Below are 22,454 nucleotides of genomic sequence, written 5' to 3'. Positions count from 1 at the left end.
TAAAGGATTTGAAGAAGAGGGGTGTTTCCTTGACATATAATAAAAGGTTTCTTAAAAAGCAATCGGGGTGGGGGGTGGGGGGGGGGGGGGGGGGAGTTACCACTTGTTGGTTTATGATGAACTACCCAAAATCAACAAGTGTTTAAGTAAGATAACAATGGGGTGCCTACACTTAGGGTGTGTTTGGAAATCAGAAAAATGACTTCTGAAAAATGTTTTTTGGAAAATGAGTAATTTTCCAGAAAACATTTTCATTTTTAGTGTTTGGTTGCATTCCAGAAAGTTGTCTTGATATGTTTGGTTCATTTTCTGAAAAAATGAGCAAAATTGCAACTTTTACGAATATGTACAAACTCCAAAAGAAGCCTACCCAAAATCAACAAGTGTTTAAGTAAAGAAGGCAATGGGCAGTGTCGGAGCCAGGATTTTTCTTCAGTGAAGGCGAAGAAGCAAAGGGAAAGTACATTAAAAAATGTTCAAATACAAATAAGATTGTTAAAATACAAAATACTTTATAAATTACATTACAAGATTTATGATGAACTACGGGATAATATTCCTCTACGCTCACTCATATTTTGAAATCGTTGTAGAACTGCTTCATTTGAAACTTGATCAAAAAGATCTTTTTCAAAATATCGTTTTCAACATAAGCATCTTATTGGACTAATTACTAATCAAGTAATCAATTATTAACAAATAACAAATAACATAAGTAAATCAAGATAAGCATCTTACATTCTTACTGGAACTACATTTACAGTCTACTAATTACTGGAACTACATTTAGTAATTAGTTAGTTACTTAGTTACTGAAACTACATAAGCATCTTACATTTTTGGTCAAATAATTACTGGAACTGCATTTAGTAATTAGTTAGTTACTTAGTTAATAGTTACTAGAACTACATCCATCTTACATTCTTACTGGAAGTCTGGAACTACATTTACATTCTTACATCTTACATCAAATTAGCAATTAGTAATTAGACAATTAGTTAATTACTACTTAGTAATTAGTTAATTACTAACAGATTATGTAATTAGTAATTAAGCAAAAAATACAGTAGACAAAAACTACAGATTACTATTTACTAACAGTCTAACAAATTAGTAATTCACTTATTGACATAAATTAGTAATTCACATAGTGACATAGAATTAGTAATTCACAAAGATTAGTGATTAATTAGACAAAAACTACAGGCCTAAAGCAGTCAACACTCAAATGACAGTAGTGCATCATTGTAGTTCAATTGAATAATTGAATTAGGAAATTAGGACAGCTCATCAGTGTAATCCCCAAACTAGTATCAATTGAATTAGAAAATTATGGTAATTTCAAATTAGGGAAATGAAGCAAAAATAAATTTAGAGAAATTAGGGCAAACAAAAAATTAGGGCAATTAAGCAAATAATTGAATAAATTTTTGAAATTAACATTTATAGTTCAAATTGTGATAAGTTGATGTTCATTAGTCACTACTACAGAACAGGTCATAGGCGTCCAAGCAAATGGACAATAAGAGTCCAAAGTTGCTTGGACGCCTATGCAGAGGACGCTGATTGTCATAGACAATCAGCGTCCAAAGTTACTTGGACGCCTAAAACTACAATAGGAGTCCAAAGTTCGTTGACTTTGGACGCATATTGTATTTTTTTTTTTTTTTAAATTACCTTTAGGCGTCTAAAGTCAACGAACTTTGGACTCCTATTATATATATATATATATATATATATATATATATATATATATATATATATATATATATATATATATATATATATATATATATATATATATATATATATATATATGGGTTGCATTCAAATACAAACCCTCTTAAAATACAAACTTGAACTCGTGCACACATTAACATACTTACATGCACACAGCACGTAGGAGGAAAAATCATAATCATCCATTAAAGCGCGTGCACACATTAACATACTTGCATGCACAGAACGCGTATGAGGAAAAAATCACACTCATCCATCAAAGTCCGTGCACACATTAACATACTTACATGCACACAGTTTGTATTTTAAGGGAAGTTTGTATTTTAAGGGGGGTTTGTATTTGAAAATAATCCTCTATATATATATATATATATATATATATATATATATATATATATATATATATATATATATATATATATATATTATATTTATTTGATAAAATTTCCAGTTTTTTCCTGTACAAAACTATCATTCACAACCTGTACATGCAGCCACAACCACTATACTGCGAGTTCAAAGCATTGAACTAAACTTCATCAATACATTCACAACATATATATATATATATATATATATATATATATATATATATATATATATATATATATATATATATATATATATATATATATATATACTGCGAGTTCAAAGCATTGAACTAAACTTCATCAATACATTCACAACATATATATATATATATATATATATATATATATATATATATATATATATATATATGTTGTGAATGTATTGATTAAGTTTAGTTCAATGCTTTGAACTTGCAATATAGTGGTTGTGGCTGCATGTACAGGTTGTGAATGATAGTTTTGTACAGGAAAAAACTGGACATATATATATATATATATATATATATATATATATATATATATATATGTAAACTAAATTAAACTTCAATACACATATACTATTACCAACACTTTAGCACTAAGCAAACTAAATACATTCATAACATATATATATGTAAACTAAACTTCATTATATTCAATTCACAACATACATCAACACTTCAAAGATTTAAACACAAAGTAAGCTAAACTTCATCACTAACACTTTAGCACTTTAATGCCAAAATTCACAACACTTCAAAGTTCTCAACAAAAAGTAAACTAAACTTCATTACCAACACTTCAATGCATAAATTCACAACACTTCTAAGTTCTCAACAATTCAAATGAAAGTTCTCAACATTTCAAAGTTATATGCATTCTTCAATAAAATATTTAGATCAGACCTCACAAATCTCATCAATTTGCTCTTGTGAGTAAGGCTTTGCATCAAATGCCTACAAAAATTTAAAATAATCAATTAATTAGTTTCACATTAATAAAGTATAATTTAAAACTATTTAGTTTTAATAAATTTTACATACCGTGTCTAAATGTTCAAAATCAGAATATAGAGTGCATATTACATACATGTATCTCATCACATAATATCCGCACTCCACACTACCCGGTTATTGAGGAGACTACAAAATATGAGTTTTTATGTATATATATTATTAAGTTAAACAATAAAAACGTTACTAATAAAACTGTAAAAAATATTAATATTTTTTTTTGATATATACCTCAATTTCATCCCAAGCAACGTTGTTTTTAGGTCTTCTCCCTCCTAAATTTACAACCGATCGAAATACCCTATAATATACATTCATAAATAATTTATAAATTATAATGGATAATAATTCTCTCTCTCTCTCTCTCTCTCTCTCTCTCTCTATATATATATATATATATATATATATATATATATATATATATATATATATATATATATATATATATATATATATATATATATATATATATACTTACACATTTAATGTGGGCTTAATCTCCAACTCGCGCTTACATGCACGAGAGTCTAATACATAGACTTTTCTTAAATTACGTTATATAAATAATTAAAATTTTAAATTTTGTTTTCTTACTCTTGATGGTATGGTGCTAAAATGAATTTTCGATCCTTCAATTTATCCAGGGCATGCAAAAGATATTGTGTGACCTCATCAGAATTCTTAACTACATTGTCTCTAGAAATAGTCCTTGGACAGAGAAATTCAATTGTAGTCACTCCAATTCTGTTGCACATCCGATGAAGACATCTACAACGTAGATAATTAATAAAAATGAAAGACTAAAGAAAATTTTGTAAATATAAAAACATTATAAAAAATACTTACAACATAAATATTTGTATTATGGTCACATCAAGCCATTGCATCGTGAACATGTCTTTAATATCTTCAAACAACACGTGAATGAACTCCACATGTGAATGATGGAAGATTGCCTTCTCTAGGTCCACGTCAATGTAATCTAAATTGGAAGGCAAGTATTTAAGATGTCTGACCAATTTTTTGGATTCATCTCCCAAGTGCTGCAATGTATCATCATCAACAAGAAGTGGTCGTAATTCTACAGTAGATTGATCCCCACTTTCAAAATTCATCATTGTTGTTTGTTTTAGATTTTCCTATAAATCAAAAATTAAAAGGCTTAATAAAAAGTAGAAGATATTCAAATTGAACAAAATATTAAAGATATTCAATATTACCTGAACGTTGTTTAATGGATCAATAGAATGACAACTGCTCCGAATTGGTGTGACAACATTTGGACTTGCTTGTGCATTCTTGATCATATTTTCAAGCTGAGACTGCATTATTTCTAACTTAGATTGCATATCTTCCATTGTTTGTTTTCTAATCTTTTCAGCCACTTTCTCATAAATTTTCTTCACAATCTCCTCAAGATCACTAACTGAAACAACCCCAGCTGATTTCCCACGACTTATGCTATCCGGTTTACCAAACACATCCCGGATTTTGGCGTGCACTCCAACACCTCTCACATAGCCACCGTACTCATTGGTGCCAATAGCTGATGTCAATATATCATTTTTTCTGTTTGGTTGGAATGAGCGTTGACTTATCTCTTCACACTTCTCGACCTATTTCAACACGAACAAGATTTAAAATTTACATATTAACTAACATTCTCATCAATAATATATATATTTAAAGTATTTGTATTACTTACAATTCTATCAAACACTCCCTTTGTTTTTTCGTTGGGAATGTAATAACTTCCATCTTCAGATTTTTTAGATCGCGCTCGAACCCAATCCAAACTACGATCATTAGATGCTATGCTATGGTCGATGTAATAGCAGCACAAGAAGACTGTGAAGACAATGGGTCGCATATCATCCACTCAGCTTGCATTCCAACATAGCCCCTAGGTCCTAAAAAGTGGGGATGCGCATTTCGCGCTTGCAACTCCCTAAACTTTTGACTTTTGACCTAAAAATAAAATTTATTTATTTTTAAATAGTAGTTTAATACTAATAAAGCATTTAAGACTAATAATAAAACATGATTAGTAAGCAAGTAAATTATGTAGTGTACATTGAACTCTTTAGTTTGATGATTTTCTACAAATTTCTGCCATTGTTGTTCAGTCATGAAGCTATATAACTCTACGGGAGAGCTATATATATGGTGCTTTTTTTGATGAATTCACGCACTAATCAAGTAAATTAATGTTAGATGAATAGCCAGAAGGAACCTTGACACCATTTAGACAACTACAAAAACTTGTTTTTTTCCTTTTTAGACAGAGTATAACAAGCTGGAGGTAAGTATGCCCTCTTTCCAGATTCTTGTGGTGCTAATTGAGTCCGTATCCCCATTTCTACCATATCTTTTCTAGCTTTAATACCATCTTTCGTCTTACCCTGAATATTCAACAATGTCCCGATAATGTTATCACAAATATTTTTCTCCACATGCATTACATCAAGACAATGTCGAACAGATAAATGCTCCCAATATGGTAAATCCCATAATATAGACCTCTTTTTCCAAATACCCTTTTGACTTGTTTTTGAAGTTTTCCCCCACACATTATCAATGTTTTTGACTCTTTCATAAACAACATCCCCTGATAATGGTAAACGAGCACCTCCAGTCTTAGATTTTCCATTGAAAGCTTTTTTCCTCTTTCGATAAGGATGGTCAATAGGTAAAAAGGTTCGATGACTCATGAACACATTTTTCCTACTGTTGTTCAACCAAAGATCAACTGCTTCTTCTTCACAAACAGGGCATGCCTTAGCCCCTTTAGTAGTATACCCTGACAAGTTACCATATGCTGGGAAGTCATTGATTGTGCAGAACAGCATGGCTCGTAAAGTGAAGTTGGTTTGACTATGAGCATCAAATACTATCACACCTTCATTCCACAACATCTTTAAATCTTCAATAAGCGGTGCCAAGTACACATCTATGTCGTTTCCTGGTTGTTTAGGACCAGATATTAACAATGATAACATGATGTACTTGCGCTTCATACACAGCCACGGAGGAAGATTGTAAACTGTTAAAAGAACTGGCCAAGTGCTATGGCGACTACTCATGTTACCATGAGGATTCATTCCATCTGTGCATAGTCCAAGCCTAAGATTTCGATTTTCAGCACCGAAATCGAGAAACTTCTTATTAATGTTCTTCCACTGAGGAGAATCGGCAGGATGTCTCAACTTTCCATCTTCTTTTCTCCCACTAGCATGCCATTGCAAATTCTTCGCATCATTTGCATTTGAAAACAAACGTTTGAATCTTGGAATCACCGGTAGATACCACAACAACTTCGCTGGAGAACCTTTCTTCTGGTGGTCACATGCATCATCAAGCCCTTTTCGTTTATAACGTGATGCTCCACACTTCGGACACACATGCATGTCTTTGTATTGATTCCAATACAAAATACAATCATTTGGACATGCATGGATCCTTTCAATCTCCATACTCAACGGACATAACATTTTCTTTGCTTCATAAGTTGAACAAGGAAGTTCATTCTCATTAGGAATCATGCCCTTTAAAAGCTCTAATAACTCCGTGAAACTATTATCACTCCACCTATTTTTTGCTTTTACGGTATACAATTTAAGCACTGCCGATAACTTTGTAAATTTACTACATCCAGAAAACAAAGGTTTTCCAGAACTCTCAAAAAAACTTTCAAACTCTTGAGGCATTTCATTCAAATCCCCTTGCATATCCCGCATCAATTCATCTAGCCGGTCATTGTCTCCATCATTTCCAACATTATCTTCATTACTTTGATCTTTCTCTACATTTTTTCTACAGTTTCTTTGATTTGTACCCTCACTAGTAGGTACAGTTTCACCATGCCATATCCACCGGTCATATCCTAGCTTAAAACCCCAACGTATCAAATGACTCTTAATTGGTTCAGAACTACGAAACTTTTTTTAAATTTCTACAATCATAACAAGGACACACTATATAATTTTCACCAATTTGACTTGCATATTCCTCGGCAATTTTTATAAACTCTTGAACCCCATGAACATATTCAAGTGTATTGCGTTTTTTATACATCCAACTCCGATCCATATCTCCTATAATTCATAAAAATACAATCCATAATTAATCTAAACTAAACTAAGAATACATAGATTTCTTAAAAAACATATTTATATACAAATCCATATAACAAAAACATATTTGTTATAAACATAATCAAATTCGTATGCATTTATATACATAATACACAAATTAATAAATTTAAAACATATTAATAATTAATAGGTTTACTTACTAAATTAATTTGTATAATTATAAATATGCAACATATTTGTCTTTTTACTCTTTTGGGCAGAACATACTAATTAGATTATAACTTTTTTACTTCCGTAAAGTGTTAAAAGTTCGTGAAGGCATAACTTTTGACTCGGTTGTCTGTTTTGGACAAAAAAAAAATTTCAAATCGTGTATTTTTTCGAGATCTATCCACCGCAAACAGCCGAAGGCGGTTTGGCCCTCTAATTTCTCTAAAAAATGCTTCTTTTGCTCTTAATTTTAATTTTTTTTTTTTTTTTGTAATTTCTAATATACATCTACATATTTACATGGAAATTTATAAATATATTAAATATTATAATTCCTTAACACAGTAAACATTTTCTAACAAATATCATAACTTTAATTTATAATAACAAATAACAAATAATAATTATAACAAATAACAAATAATATTTATAACAAATTAATAAATTAAATAAAAAATAACAAATAATAATTATAAAAAATAACATATAATATTTATAACAAATTAATATATTAAAATCATATAAAAAATAAAATAAAAAAAACGAACCTGCGTGGGCAGCGGCGACGGACGGCGTGGGCGCCGGTTGGGCTGGAGACGACGACCGGTGGCGGCGGCGCTGGGCTGGAGACGACGACGACCGGGGCTGGAGACGCTGGAAACGACGACGACCGGTGGCGGTTGGGCTGGGGACGACGGCGATGGAGGAGTGAAGGACGACGGCTGCTCGATCTGTTGTGACGGACGGCAATGGTGGCTACAGAGACGACCATTGGCGCCGGCGACGAACGGAGTGGTGATGGGGAGTTGTTTGGAGTGGTGGTGGGGAGTTGTTTGGAGTGGTGAAGGGTTTGTGTCTGATTCTTGCTGCATCTGAAGAAGAAACCCTAATAATAGGAGTCCAAAGTTACACAGTTTGGACGCCTATTGTTTGAGCGGTTTAATAATAGGAGTCCAAAGCTCTACAACTTTGGACGCCTATTATTTTACCTTTTAGACGGATTACTAATAGGAGTCCAAAATTGTATAACTTTGGACGCCTATTCACTTTAATTTTAAAAAATAATAATAATAAAAATAAAAATTGACATTTTAATTACAAAAATGTCACCGCATTACACTTTAGGAGTCCAAAGTTCTACTTTTGGACGCTAATAATACGATTTTATTGATATTTTTTGTACTAGTGAGTAATGGAAGGGTTGAAGAACTGAAGAAAACCAAACCTGGGGATGGTGTCGAGGCGAGGTAGTGGGATGGCGACTTCCAGAGGCGATGGCGAAGCAGTGGGAGGCGGTGGACCGGCAGCCTGCAAGAGTGCTGCCGTGGTGGCTGCCTGGGCGGTAGCGGTGGCTACTTCCAGAATCGTAGTCCTCGCAGATGAACTGAGGAAGCCGGAAGAAACACGATGAGCGATGTAGTGTGTGTGTGTGTGTGTGTATATATATATATATATATATAGGCAAAAGTTCAAATGCGGCAGGGTCTTCCCGTGCAGCGGTGCGACAAAATTGTTGGAAAAAATAACTTAAAATGGCATAAAATGACATGTTAAGTGGCTATTTTGTGGTACAATTATCAGTGGGGTCCACTTCCGATTTGGGTCGGGTTAAAGTGGATTTGGATTCTTCGTAGTGAGATGAAGAGATCGATATATTGTACGCTCAAAACGGATAATGGGTGAATGAGATATTGATTCTCAAAGTAGGCCCATTTGAGTTGGAAAATGAAGGGAAAAAGTGAGCTTTTGTCCCACATTGCTTTGGAATGAAGATTTCCCCCCCCCCCCCCCCCCTTATATACAAGAGCTCTTTTAAAGCTTGTAGAATTGTATAGTATAGAGGCTCTCGCGCGGGGGTGGGGGGGGGGGGGTGCAAATCAAATTCCAACTAGCAGAGATTGAAAAGGCTTGATTCAAGCCCGAGCTCGTGTGCGCCGGCACCTGCGGGCACGAATGTCGTCTGGAAATTGGCTGGCTTTGCGGGCTAAGTTATGCCAAATGATTGAAAAGGCTTGATTCAAGCCCGAGCTCGTGTGCGCCGGCACCTGCGGGCACGAATGTCGTCTGGAAATTGGCTGGCTTTGCGGGCTAAGTTATGCCAAATGGACTGTCATTTTCCAACAAGCCAAATGGACTGTCATTTTCCAACACGCCATATGGACTGTCATTTTCCAACACGCCATATGGACTGTCATTTTCCAACACGCCATATGGACTGTCATTTTCCAACACGCCATATGGACTGTCATTTTCCAACACGCCATATGGACTGTCATTTTCCAACACGCCACTGTAAGATGTAGCCGAAACTACACCATGGTTCGGCCTTGTGGCCGAAACCAGTAGGTAGTTTCGGCCACACCTTGGTTTCGGCCTTGTGGTGGCCGAAACCAGTGAAGCATGCGGTTTCGGCCTCTGGCCAAAACATGCAGTTCTGGCCTTGGCCAAACCTGAAGTCTCGGCCTTGCGGGCCAAGACTTGAAAGGGCCTAATGGCCGAAACTGGAGTTTCGGCTTGGGGTCGAAACTGGAAGTTTCGGCCTACACGAACCTGTGCAGTTTTCTGACCGTTGGTTCTTCAATTCTACTGTTACGGAATTAATTTTCTGAGTTAATTCCAATTTTAAATTATGAATTGAATGCCATGCTAATGGTGCTGTTACAGGAAGGTGAAGTGGTGCCCTTAAGTGCCTAATTAAAAGCTATTAAATCCTTCACCCCTATATAAAGAGGAGTTGGGCCGTAGAGTTTTACACAGAAAATATAGAACACGAAAGTTCATCTTTTAGCCTCAAAACCTCTCTGCTTCTACTCTTTCTTTAAGCTATACTGTGTTCATAGCCGTGTCTTGCTCGCCGGATTCCTTGTTTGAGTGCTCAAACATGAATCACTAGCAAGTTTTATCCTGGAAAGCCTAGGCCACAACGCTCCTAGCATCTTTGGGAGGTGGCAAATAAGGTTTTAAGGAAAGAGTGCTCACTCGACTCTTGCAAAAACCCAACACCAAACACTAGCCTTTTTTCCTTCATCTCTTCTTCCCTTCTTTCTAGAAAATAATAGTCATTTTTATTTGATTATTATTTGTTTTCCTACCAACGGTACCAACAGTCTTAAAACCTTATACATTAGTTTTCCCGTTGGTGGTCTTCTCCGAATTTCCTTGAAGAAAATGGAGCATCCCGTACTGCCAATTGATGGGGAGGATAATGTTGTTGCGGACAACAATGGAAGAAACGGCAACAATAACGTTGTTGCGGATAACAGTGGAGGGAATGGCAACAATGTTGCTAATTCCCAAGCTACACCAGAGAACGTTGGTTCACAAGATGGTGGGAGCACTGAGGGATATATTCCCATGTCTCGGGTACCTTCGGTACCGAGTGGTTCGGCTGAAAAGCCGGAGAAGTTCACCGGTGTTGGTTCGAACTTCAAGAGGTGGCAACAGAAAATGTTGTTCTACCTAGCAACTCTCGGCTTGGCGAGGTTCTTGTCCGAGAAGGTTCCCGAGTTGAAGGAACAAGATGCACAATTCGTGATGGCAGTTGGCTATTGGAAGGATTCGGACTTCCTTTGCCGAAACTACATCCTAAACGGATTGTGTGACATGTTATATGATGTATATCAAAAGATAAGTACATCAAAAGCGTTGTGGGAAACTTTGGATCATAAATACCGAAGTGAGGATGCCGGCTCAAAGAAATTTGTGGTTGGCCGATTCCCCGACTTCAAAATGGTTGATTCAAAAACTGTGCTAAGTCAGGTAGAAGATTTTCAATTAATCTTCGATGAGATCCGTGACGAGGGCATGGTGCTAACTGAAGCCTTCCAAGTAGGATCTGTGATCCATTTGTTGACTCCAGGTTGGAAGGACTTCAAGAACTACCTTAAGCATAAGCGAAAGGAGATGAATCTGGAGGACCTGATCTAGCGACTCAGGATTGAGGAAGGGAACAGGACGAATGATAGGAAAGTTCCTATCGTTGTTGGCGCTAAGGCCAACGTTGTGGAGCACGGTAAGAGCTCCAAGAGGAACAAGAAGGACAAGCGAAAGCTAGGTCCGAAAGGTGGCATTACCAAGAACAAGTTTCCTGGTGAATGCTACAATTGTAGCAAGCATGGCCACAGAGGATTTGAATGCAAGGCTCCAAGGAAGAAGAACAAGAGTTCTGAAGCCAATGTTGTTGGAGATAGCAATCAGAAGGAGGTCGAGATTAGCCTTTCGGCTATGGTGACCGAGGTGAACCTCGTGGGCTCAAACCCTCGTGAGTGGTTCATTGATACCGGTGCAACCAGGCACTTGTGTTGCAACCGAGAGATGTTCAACACCTTTGAGACCGTTGAGGGTGAAAAGGTGTGGATGGGAAACTCTGCTCAGTCTGCTGTGGGAGGCATGGGCAAGGTTGTTCTAAAGATGACTTCCGGGAAGGAACTGACGTTGAACAACGTGCTGTATGTTCCTGAGCTGAGGAAGAATCTTGTGTCTGGTTCTCTGTTGAACAAGCATGGCTTTCGCATGGTGTTCGAGTCCGAAAAAGTAGTTTTGTCCAAGTTAGGGATGTTTGTTGGTAAAGGATATGTAACTGATGGGCTCTTTAAGCTCAATGTAATTCCTGTTATCAATAAAAGCAAAGTTAATTCTGTTTACTTGCTTGAGTCTTCCAGTTTGTGGCATGGTAGACTAGGTCATGTTAATTTTAATTCTATGCGTAGATTAATTAGCATGGACCATATTCCTAACTTTCAAATTGTCACAAATAACAAGTGTGAAATTTGTGTTGAGGCAAAACTAACGAAAGTACCTTTCAAATCGGTTGAAAGGGACACTGAACCACTTGAATTAATCCATAGTGATTTGTGCGATTTTAGATCGATACAAACGAGAGATGGTAATAAGTATTTTATCACATTTATCGATGATAGCACACGATACTGCTATGTGTATTTGCTTAAAAGCAAAGATGAAGCCGTTGATAAATTCATTCTTTATAAGAATGAAGTGGAAAACCAACTTAATCGGAGAATTAAGAAGGTTAGAAGCGATCGAGGTGGTGCTTATGAAGCACCTATTGGTGACTTCTGTGCAAGTGTAGGTATCATACACGAGCGTACGACACCTTACTCACCTCAATCGAACAGTGTTGCCGAACGAAAGAATCGTACATTGAAAGATATGATGAATGCGATGTTTATAAGTTCGGGCCTACCTCAAGATGCATGGGGTGAGGCGATTTTGACAAGTAACTACCTTTTGAATAAGGTACCCCGAAAGAAGCTCGATAAGACTCCTTATGAGCTGTGGAACGGTAGGAAACCTTCCTACCAGTACCTGAAAGTGTGGGGGTGTCTTGCCAAAGTTTTGGTGCCAACACCTAAGAAAGTAAAGATAGGTCCTAAGACGGTAGACTGTATCTTTATTGGCTATGCACATAATAGTAGTGCTTATCGGTTCTTAGTACACGAGTCCCCTAATCCGGATGTACATGAGAACACGATAATAGAATCAAGGAATGCATATTTCTTTGAAAATATATTTCCTTGTAGGTCCAACGAGGGACCAAGTACGTCAAAACGAACGTTTGACGAAACTATAGATAATGATAGTGGGGAATTCGAGAGAGAACCCGAGCTCGAACCGAGACGCAGTAAGCGGGCGAGAGTTGGAAAATCATTCGGTCCTGATTTTCTAACTTACTTGTTAGAGTACGATTCGGGTACTCTAACTTGTTTATTAGAAAATGAACCCGATTTTCTATCTTGTTTGATAGAGAACGAGCCTCGAACGTATGTAGAAGCTGTGACTTCTACGGAAGGACCAATGTGGAAAGAGGCTATAAAAAGTGAAGTGGATTCTATCCTACAGAATCACACTTGGGAACTCGTTGATCTTCCTCCGGGTAGTAAACCCTTAGGATCCAAGTGGGTCTTTAAAAGGAAGATGAAACCGGATGGTTCCATCGAGAAGTATAAGGCCAGACTTGTAATCAAGGGTTACAGGCAACGCGAGGGCCTCGATTACTTCGACACGTATTCTCCCGTGACGAGAATAAACTCCATTAGGATGATACTTGCCATAGCTGCGTTGCAAAACTTGGAAGTTCATCAAATGGATGTGAAAACCGCTTTCCTAAATGGTGAATTAGATGAGGAAATCTATATGGAACAACCCGAAGGGTTCGTGGTTCCGGGCCAAGAAAGGAAAGTGTGTAAGTTAGTTAAATCGCTCTATGGTTTAAAACAAGCGCCTAAGCAGTAGCACGAGAAGTTTGGCCATGCGATGTTAACTAACGGGTTTAAAATAAATGAAAGTGACAAATGTGTCTACGTTAAGGAAACGATAGACGGCTATGTCATCCTTTGTTTATATGTCGATGATATTCTCATCGTTGGTAGTAATGATCGGATGATCAAGTCTACTAAAAACATGTTAAATGCGAGATTTGACATGAAGGATATGGGTTTGGTTGATTTAATCATCGGGATTAAAATCATTAGAAGACCTGATGGTCTCGTGTTGAGCCAATCACATTATATTGACAAAATCCTTGAGAAATTTAACAAGGATGATAGTCAAGTGGCTAGGACACCATTTGATACAAATATTCATCTAACCAAGAACCACGGAGAAGGTATTTCTCAAGTGGAATATTCTCGGGTCATTGGTAGTTTGATGTATCTTATGAGCTGTACTAGGCCGGATATTGCCTATGCGGTTAGTAAACTCAGTAGATATACGAGTAACCCCGGTGCTATGCACTGGAAGGCAATAGTAAAAGTTATGAGATACTTGAGGTATACTCGTGATCTTGGACTGCACTACGGGAGATATCCCACTGTACTTGAAGGGTATAGCGACGCGAACTGGATATCTGATATTAAGGACTCTAAGTCCACGAGTGGCTACGTGTTTACACTTGCCGGTGCAGCCGTTGCATGGAAATCCTCTAAGCAAACTGTGATAGCTAGATCCACGATGGAATCTGAGCGAATAGCCTTGGACAAAGGTTGTGAAGAGGCTGAATGGCTACGCCATTTTATAGAGGATATTCCTAATTGGGAAAGACCGGTACCTCCAATATGTGTGCATTGCGATAGTCAAGCCACAATCGGGAGAGTACAGAGTCATATGTATAATGGTAAGTCTAGACATGTGCGTCGTAGACATAATACCATTAGACAACTGCTCACAACTGGTGTTGTCTCGATTGACTACGTAAAGTCAAAAGACAATATAGCGGATCCGCTGACCAAAGGGTTAGGAAGAGAAGTTGTGGAGAAGTTGACACGAGGAATGGGTCTAATGCCCTTGGACTAAAAAGTTCTATAGTGGATACCCAACCTAGCTGGCACCTAGGTTCAATGGGACAACTAAATTATGGAACGGAACGCGTCACTGTGGGGGTCTCGGACTCCCTACCATTCCTCATTAAAACAGTGACTCCCGCAAGAGGCTAGCATGTTAATGCTTTAATGATTCTTGAGTGTGCGGGATACTCGAGAAAGAATCACCTATGTTAGAGAGAAGTGAGGGTCGCTTCAAAGGAGAATTGTTGGGCACAATTCTTTAGAAACTCTCGCAGAACCAGGAACGGTGACCCACGACCAAAACGGGCACACTCATGAGAGCAAGAGCATGTTTGGGAGATTCCTATGTGAGATATGTCATCGTCTACACAAACGGCAGTCGGTTCAAAGACATCGCGTTCTACCGTACAGCCAGTAGAGTAAACATGTCTTCACGAGGAAAGGTTCAAAGGGTATAGTGACTCCCTACCTATCCTATGCAGCGATCGACCGTTTGAACACAGTTGTTTCCGATATCAAAATACCCCGAAAATCAATTTTTCATTCATGTGGGGGATTGTTGAAAAAAATAGCTTAAAATGGCATAAAATGGCATGTTAAGTGGCTATTTTGTGGTACAATTATCAGTGGGTTCCACTTCCGATTTGGGTCGGGTTAAAGTGGATTCGGATTCTTCGTAGTGAGACGAAGAGATCGATATATTGTACGCTCAAAACGGATAATGGGTGAATGAGATATTGATTCTCAAAGTAGACCCATTTGAGTTGGAAAATGAAGGGAAAAAGTGAGCTTTTGTCCCACATTGCGTTGGAATGAAGATTTTCCCCCCTTATATACAAGAGCTCTTTTGAAGCTTGTAGAATTGTATAGCATAGAGGCTCTCTCGCGCGAGGGTGGGGGGAAGGTGCAAATCAAATTCCAACTAGCAGAGATTGAAAAGGCTTGATTCAAGCCCGAGCTCGTGTGCGCCGGCACCTGCGGGCTAAGTTATGCCAAACGGACTGTCATTTTCCAACATAGTTTTGGCCACACCTCCAACATAGTTTTGGCCACACCTTGGTTTTCCAACATAGTTTCGGCACACCTTGGTTTTGGCCTTGTGGTGGCCGAAAGCAGTGAAGCATGCGGTTTCGGCCTCTGGCCGAAACATGCAGTTTCGGCCTTGGCCGAACCTGAAGTCTCGGCCTTGCGGGCCGAGAATTGAAAGGGCCCAATGGCCGAAACTTCCAGTTTCGGCCTGGGGTCGAAACTGGAAGTTTCGGCCTACACGAACCTGTGCAGTTTTCTGACCGTTGGTTCTTCAATTCTATTGTTACGGAATTAATTTTCTGAGTTAATTCCAATTTTAAATTTTGAATAAGGCCATGCTAACGGTGCTGTTACATGAAGGTGAAGGGGTGCCCTTAAGTGCCTAATTAAAAGCTATTAAATCCTTCACCCCTATATAAAGAGTAGTTGGGCAGTAGAGTTTTACACAGAAAATATAGAACACGAAAGTTCATCTTTTAGCCTCAAAACCTCTCTGCTTCTACTCTTTCTTTAAGATATACTGTGTTCATAGCCGTGTCTTGCTCGCCGGATTCCTTGTTTGAGTGCTCAAACATTGAATCACTAGCAAGTTTTATCTTGGGAAGCCTAGGCCACAACGCTCCTAGCATCTTTGGGAGGTGGCAAATAAGGTTTTAAGGAAAGAGTGCTCACTCGACTCTTGCAAAAACCCAACACCAAACACTAGCCTTTTTTCCTTCATCTCTTCTTCCCTTCTTTCCAGAAAATAATAGTCATTTTTATTTGATTACTATTTGTTTTCCTACCAACGGTACCAACTTCATAATACATCAACAGTGTTAACAATATGCATCAACAGTGTAAGGAAAACACACCACAATGAAATGCAATAAAACATCAAAAAATACACAATAGACCAAAAAAAAATACACCATATAACTCACCACCCCCAATGGTGTACTTCCGAATACTGTATGGTATTTTTACTCACATCTAATAGCGTGTTTTTTTGTGATGCGTACTTAATTTGTCTTTGTTTTTTGTGGTGTATTTTCCTAACGTTGATGGTGTATATTTTTTGAACTATTGGTGATGCCGCACCGTAAGACACCGCCGCACCTGAACTCGCCTCTCTCTCTCTCTCTCTCTCTCTCTCTCTCTATATATATATATATATATATATATATATATATATATATATATATATATATATATATATATATATATATATATATATATATATATATATATATATATTGGGGCTGTGTAATTTTGGTCAGTGGGGGCAGCCCCCCCCCCCCCCCAGTGCCCCCATGTTCCCTCCGCCCCTGGCAATGGGGTTCCAACGCTTAGGGGGTGTGTTTGAAAACAAGAAAATGACTTCTAGAAAATGTTTTCTGGAAATTAAAGTGAGTCATTTTCTAGAAAATATTTTCATTTTCAATGTTTGATTGCATTTCATAAAGTTGACTTGATATGTTTGGTTCATTTTCTGAAAAAAATGAGCAAAAATTGTAACTTTTACCAATATGTACAAACTCCAAAGGAAGCCTACCCAAAATCAACAAGTGTTCAAGTAAAGAAGGCAATGGGGTGCCAACACTTAGGTGGCGCGTTTGGAAATAAGAAAATGACTTCTGGGAAATGTTTTCTGGAAATTAAAATGAGTCATTTTCTATAAAACATTTTCATTTTCAGTGTTTGATTGCATTCTAGTAAGTTGACTTAATATATTTGGTTCATTTTCTGAAACATGACCAAAATTGTATGGGGTAACGTTTAACTTCAATTTTCAAGTTTTTACAAAAGCTAACACTACAATATATACAGACCATTTCATCATTCATTCTGCATATAAAACTTCTCATTTTCTCTTTTTCTTCTTCTATTGGCCCATTTGATATGACTATTACCCACTTGCGTTTGATTAGAATTACAAATATTTTTGAATACTCTACAAACAAATGTGGAAAATTTTGGAAAGATTTTGTATGGGTTTTGAGAAATCCTGGGGATCTCTGTTTAATGTAATCTTTGTTTTCAATTCTCTTTTCTCTTCTCGGACGATGAATTGAATTTACAGCGACTGGGCGACGACAGTGGGAGCTCGTCGTGGTGATCGATGGTAGCACTAGGCGTTGCAATGGTGGCTGGCAGCGATGTTCAGCGACGACCTGAGCGTGACGAACAACGACGACTTGGATGGCGAGGTTAGGGAGAAGAAGGTTTGGGTGGGCGACAACATGTGACTTTGGAAAATGACTTCCCAAACAATGGGCAAATTATATTGTGGACTAGGGTCCACAGTGCACAGAATTTGACTACATAAGGTACATAATTCATGTTCATAATGCACAGAATTCATGTTCATAATACACATACATATTAATACGATATAATGAACATGAATTCAGTGCATTATGAACATGAATTATATGTATTATGTTAAGTGTTTATTTGTCCTCAACTATATGACACACAGAATTCATGTTCATAATGCACAGAATTCATGTTCATTATATCGTGTTTATGTGTACGTGTTTTATGAACATGAATTATGTGCATTATGAACATAAATTCTGAGTATTGGACCAGAGTCCATAGTGCACTGTGGACCCTAGTCCACGATATAACAATTGCAAAAAATGGGGGAAGTATCCACCCAAAAAAAAAAAAAAAAATGGGGGGAGTTGATTTCAAGGAAAACAATGTTATTTTCCCTTTGGCCCAAAGTGATTTTCTATTGACTTTAATTTTTCATGCTTTGCCAAACACTGGAAGTCTGGAAAATGATTTCCATAAATCATTTTTTTAGAATTTTAAACACACCCTTAGACAAAAAGAGTATGAGCTAATAGGCCTAAGAGCATCCATATCAATGCACTTTTGTGAGTTTTTTGGAATAGTGAAAAAAATTGGGATGGTTTTTAATTGATGGGTCGGTGGGTTTTTTTAGGGTTTGTTCTCCTGCAAGAGTTGGTTTTTTGCAACTGAAAGAAAGAAAAAAAAAGTTTCAAGAGTTCCCACAGTAGGCGCACTAATGTGCCTAGCTGGGCGCGTGGAAACCGTAATTTTTTTTTTATTTCTCTGTCTATTTTGACTGTTAGCCTTTTTTTTCTCTTTTTTTCTTGCCCACTTATCTCTTTCCTAACTGGCACATAAAAAACCGTGATAAATATGTAACTGATGTGGATGCTCTAATATACACAAAACCTAAGTAACATACAAAAAGGCAATGCTCAGCATGCTGCCAACATCGCAACCATAGGCAAGCCACGGACACAACTACACAACGACAAATTTTTCTGTGCACCATTAATACAATGTACATTTTTAATATATTAAAAGTACATTATTTGTGTACCGAATGTACATTATTTGATAGTATACAAATAATGTACTTTCAGTACTCAAATAATGTACTTTCAAATAATATACTTTATGTACACAAATTATGTATTTTTTATTTGTGAACCACACAACAATGTGAAACATGATCTATTGAATAATGACTCCTATGCAACCACGCCTCTACCACTACCCGCCAAACAGTCCCAAAAACATCCTAAGTCTGCTAAACTAGTACACAAGATCAATATTATAAACCCATCAATTCAAATCAAGCCAACTAAGCCAATATTTTGTTTTTGGTGATCCACAAGTGTACCCTCTAAATTCGAATGAAAATCGAAAGTGATGATCCATGTGACTATGGCCAATGGCAGTTAGGAAGAAAGTGATAGGGTCTTTAGTAACCCCATTTTGGTAGTGAAGAGTTCACCAATTACACACCTGGCCATTCAATATGTTAGAGGGTAAAAATAAAGCTGATAGAGGTTGAGGGTATTATTGTATTTCTCCTTCCTGTTTCGGTTATAATCGGGAGTTGTATAAGTTGGCAAAAGGTTTCTCTGTAATTCAGTTTTGTTTTCTTCCACTCTTCTTAATGAAGACAATTTCTAGAATTCTCCAGTAGCCTCTTCGTCATGGTATCAGAGCCACGACTAGTGACCTACGTCGCCACTGTCTTCGGCATCAGCGATACGAGTCAAGGAACGCGACCAGGATCATTGATCACGCATTCTCCTACTCACAACACTCCAATAATAGCTCCACAATGGAATTTATTCACACATAAGAATCGAGATCTAGAGAATCTGGAAAATCCTTTGTTTCTCAGCATAAATGATAATCCATGCGATGTTCTAGTTACTCCTCCTCTAACTGGAAGTTTGAACTATGGATTGCATATTTAAGAGAATTGCGCTTGAAGTGGAGAATAAATGGAGTGCAGTCGACGAAACTATCACCACGCCGGCCAGAGGTCAAACTGAGTTCGCTGCATGGAGAAGGTGCAATCTGATGGTGTGTTCATGGATCTTCAAGGCAGTTCACCCATCGATTGCACAGAGCATAATGCATATAGATAAGGCGAAGGATGTATGGGAATACTTGAGGAGAATATTCTCTCAACGCAATCCTCATCGCATCTCGGCGTTACAGAATGAAATCTACACCTTAAAGCAGGGCAACATGTGCGTCAATGATTATTACACCAGATGTAGAACTCTTTGGGAAGAGACGAACACCTTGAGGCCTCTTCCTATGTGCAAGTGTGATCCAAGATGTTCTTGTGACGTTATCGATGAAATAAGAAGCGAACGTGAGGTTGATCAGGTAATAAGATTTCTCCAAGGTCTAAATGAGGATTATAGTAGCCTGAGATTCGGTGTTCTTGTGATGGATCCACTGCCGGAAGTCTATTCGTGATGGCAGAAAAGCTTGAAAGGTAGTTAAATTTGGAGAAGCTAAGCTTGAATAATCTGGAAATAAGCCATGTTAATGCTGTTTAAAACCTTCAGCCACAAGCAGATGAAACTATAACGGCAATCAACACCTATAATGCAAGAAGAAATGCAGGCATCAATAAAGTGTTACAAGAAACACGACTATCCCCCCGAATGGGTACCCGGCTACAAATCTAAGAATAAGCAACAAACCATGACGGCAGCTACTAGCAATACAGCAGCTACTAGCAGCATGGCAGATCTTGGAGTCACTCCCGAACAGCTGCAGAAACTTATAGCAGTTCTCCAATCTTGAATGGGACAATGCTCCACTCCTAATACCAATGCATTAGTCTCATTGGTCCCAAGTTTCACTAAAGCACAATCCATGAATGAAGGCAAGTATGTCACCTCTCATATTAATTTTCTTTCTCTATGTGCCTCTACTTGGATACTTGATTCTGGGGCAATCGATCACATTATTTGTTCTCTTGACTTCTTTAATGAGTATCGAGGGGATGACGGAGCAGGGGTAAACCTACTAACTGGAAAACGTACATGTGGCTGTTAAACACATAGGGAACATAAAGATTGGAAATAGTCTATGGCTAAAAGATGCTATGCACATTCCTTCTTTCTAGTTCAACATAATCTCTGTCAGTAAATTGCTTCAAGATACATCTTATAAAATGGATTTCTCATCTAGTCAGTGTTTGATTCAGGAGACACTTGGAAGGATAATTGGTTTAGCTAAGCAGGAGAAGAGTTTATATTTGCTGATGGAGCCACTTGTGCAAACTGTTAATATTCCTAAACATCTTACTATGTCTTGTATTAGTCATGAAATTTGGCACCAAAGATTGGGCCATTTTCAAATAAACAAAATGCATTTGTTGAATGATATTCCCACGCATTCAAATAAGACTTTAGCATGTGATGTTTGTCATCTTTCCAAGCATAACCGTTCCCCCTTTAGCTTGAGTGTCACTTCTACAAATGCATGTTTTGATCTAGTGCATGCAGATATATAGGGTCCGTTTACAGTCTCTTCAATGAAGGGTGAACGATATTTTTTTACCTTGGTTGATGATCACTCGAGGTTCACATGGATACATCTCATGTGAAACAAATCCGAGGTGAGGGCTCTAATCAAGGGCTTCTATAACATCTCATGTGAAACAAATCCGAGGTGAGGGCTCTAATTAAGGGCTTCTATAATATGATACACACACAGTTTGGTGTCTCCATCAAGGTTCTGTGTAGTGATAATAGTCCAGTATTCAAGTATGGTGGAGTTCTTCCATGAGAAAGGCATTATCCACCAAAAATCTTGCGTAAACACTCCGTAGAAAAATGCTATCGTCGAACGAAAGCATCAATACATACTTGCCGTTGCCAGGGCTCTACGGTTTCAGGCTCAGCTTCCTCTTGAGTTCTGGGGGTATTCTGTCATGCATTCCACCTTCATCATCAACCGGCTTCCTTCACCAATTATCCAAGGGCTGAGTCCTTACCGTATATTATATGGCAAGGATCCTTCAGTTGATATGCTTAGAGTTTTTTGTTGTCTTTGCTATGCCTCCACTCTGTCACACGCTAGGCATAAGCTGGCACCCAAAAGCAGGAAGTGTGTTTCCGTTGGTATGCCAACTAATGTTAAAGGGTATATCTTCTATGACATTCAACGAAAATCCATATTTGTGTCTCGAGATGTAACATTCTATGAGAACCAATTTCCTTTGGCCAAGGAACACCATCTAGATGAACCAAGAGCAGAACAATTCTCTCCATGCTGACCTAACATCCCTATTTATACTCCTATGATCTATGAGCAGATTGGATAGAGACAACCATATGATGATTCACCTTCTATTAACAACAAGCCTTGCATGGGGGCAGATGATAATTCGACACAAAAAGATACTATTGAAGAAAATCACAGCTCACAAAA

General features: G+C 37.6%; 1 long non-coding RNA gene across 1 annotated transcript; it reads left to right on the top strand.

The window, feature by feature from the left end:
- The first annotated feature begins 1,947 nt into the window (after window positions 1–1,947).
- On the top strand, window positions 1,948–20,157 carry LOC109157097. The gene is made up of 3 exons (XR_002050174.1): window positions 1,948–2,036; window positions 17,852–17,853; window positions 20,148–20,157. It is a non-coding gene; the product is annotated as an uncharacterized LOC109157097 (long non-coding RNA).
- The last annotated feature ends 2,297 nt before the right edge of the window (window positions 20,158–22,454 follow it).

This window comes from Ipomoea nil, unplaced genomic scaffold, assembly GCF_001879475.1.
Source record: "Ipomoea nil cultivar Tokyo-kokei standard unplaced genomic scaffold, Asagao_1.1 scaffold0298, whole genome shotgun sequence".
Taxonomy (NCBI): Eukaryota; Viridiplantae; Streptophyta; class Magnoliopsida; order Solanales; family Convolvulaceae; genus Ipomoea; species Ipomoea nil.
The sequence above is the reverse complement of the archived record's forward strand: the minus strand, read 5'-3'. Positions and strand labels throughout refer to the sequence as shown.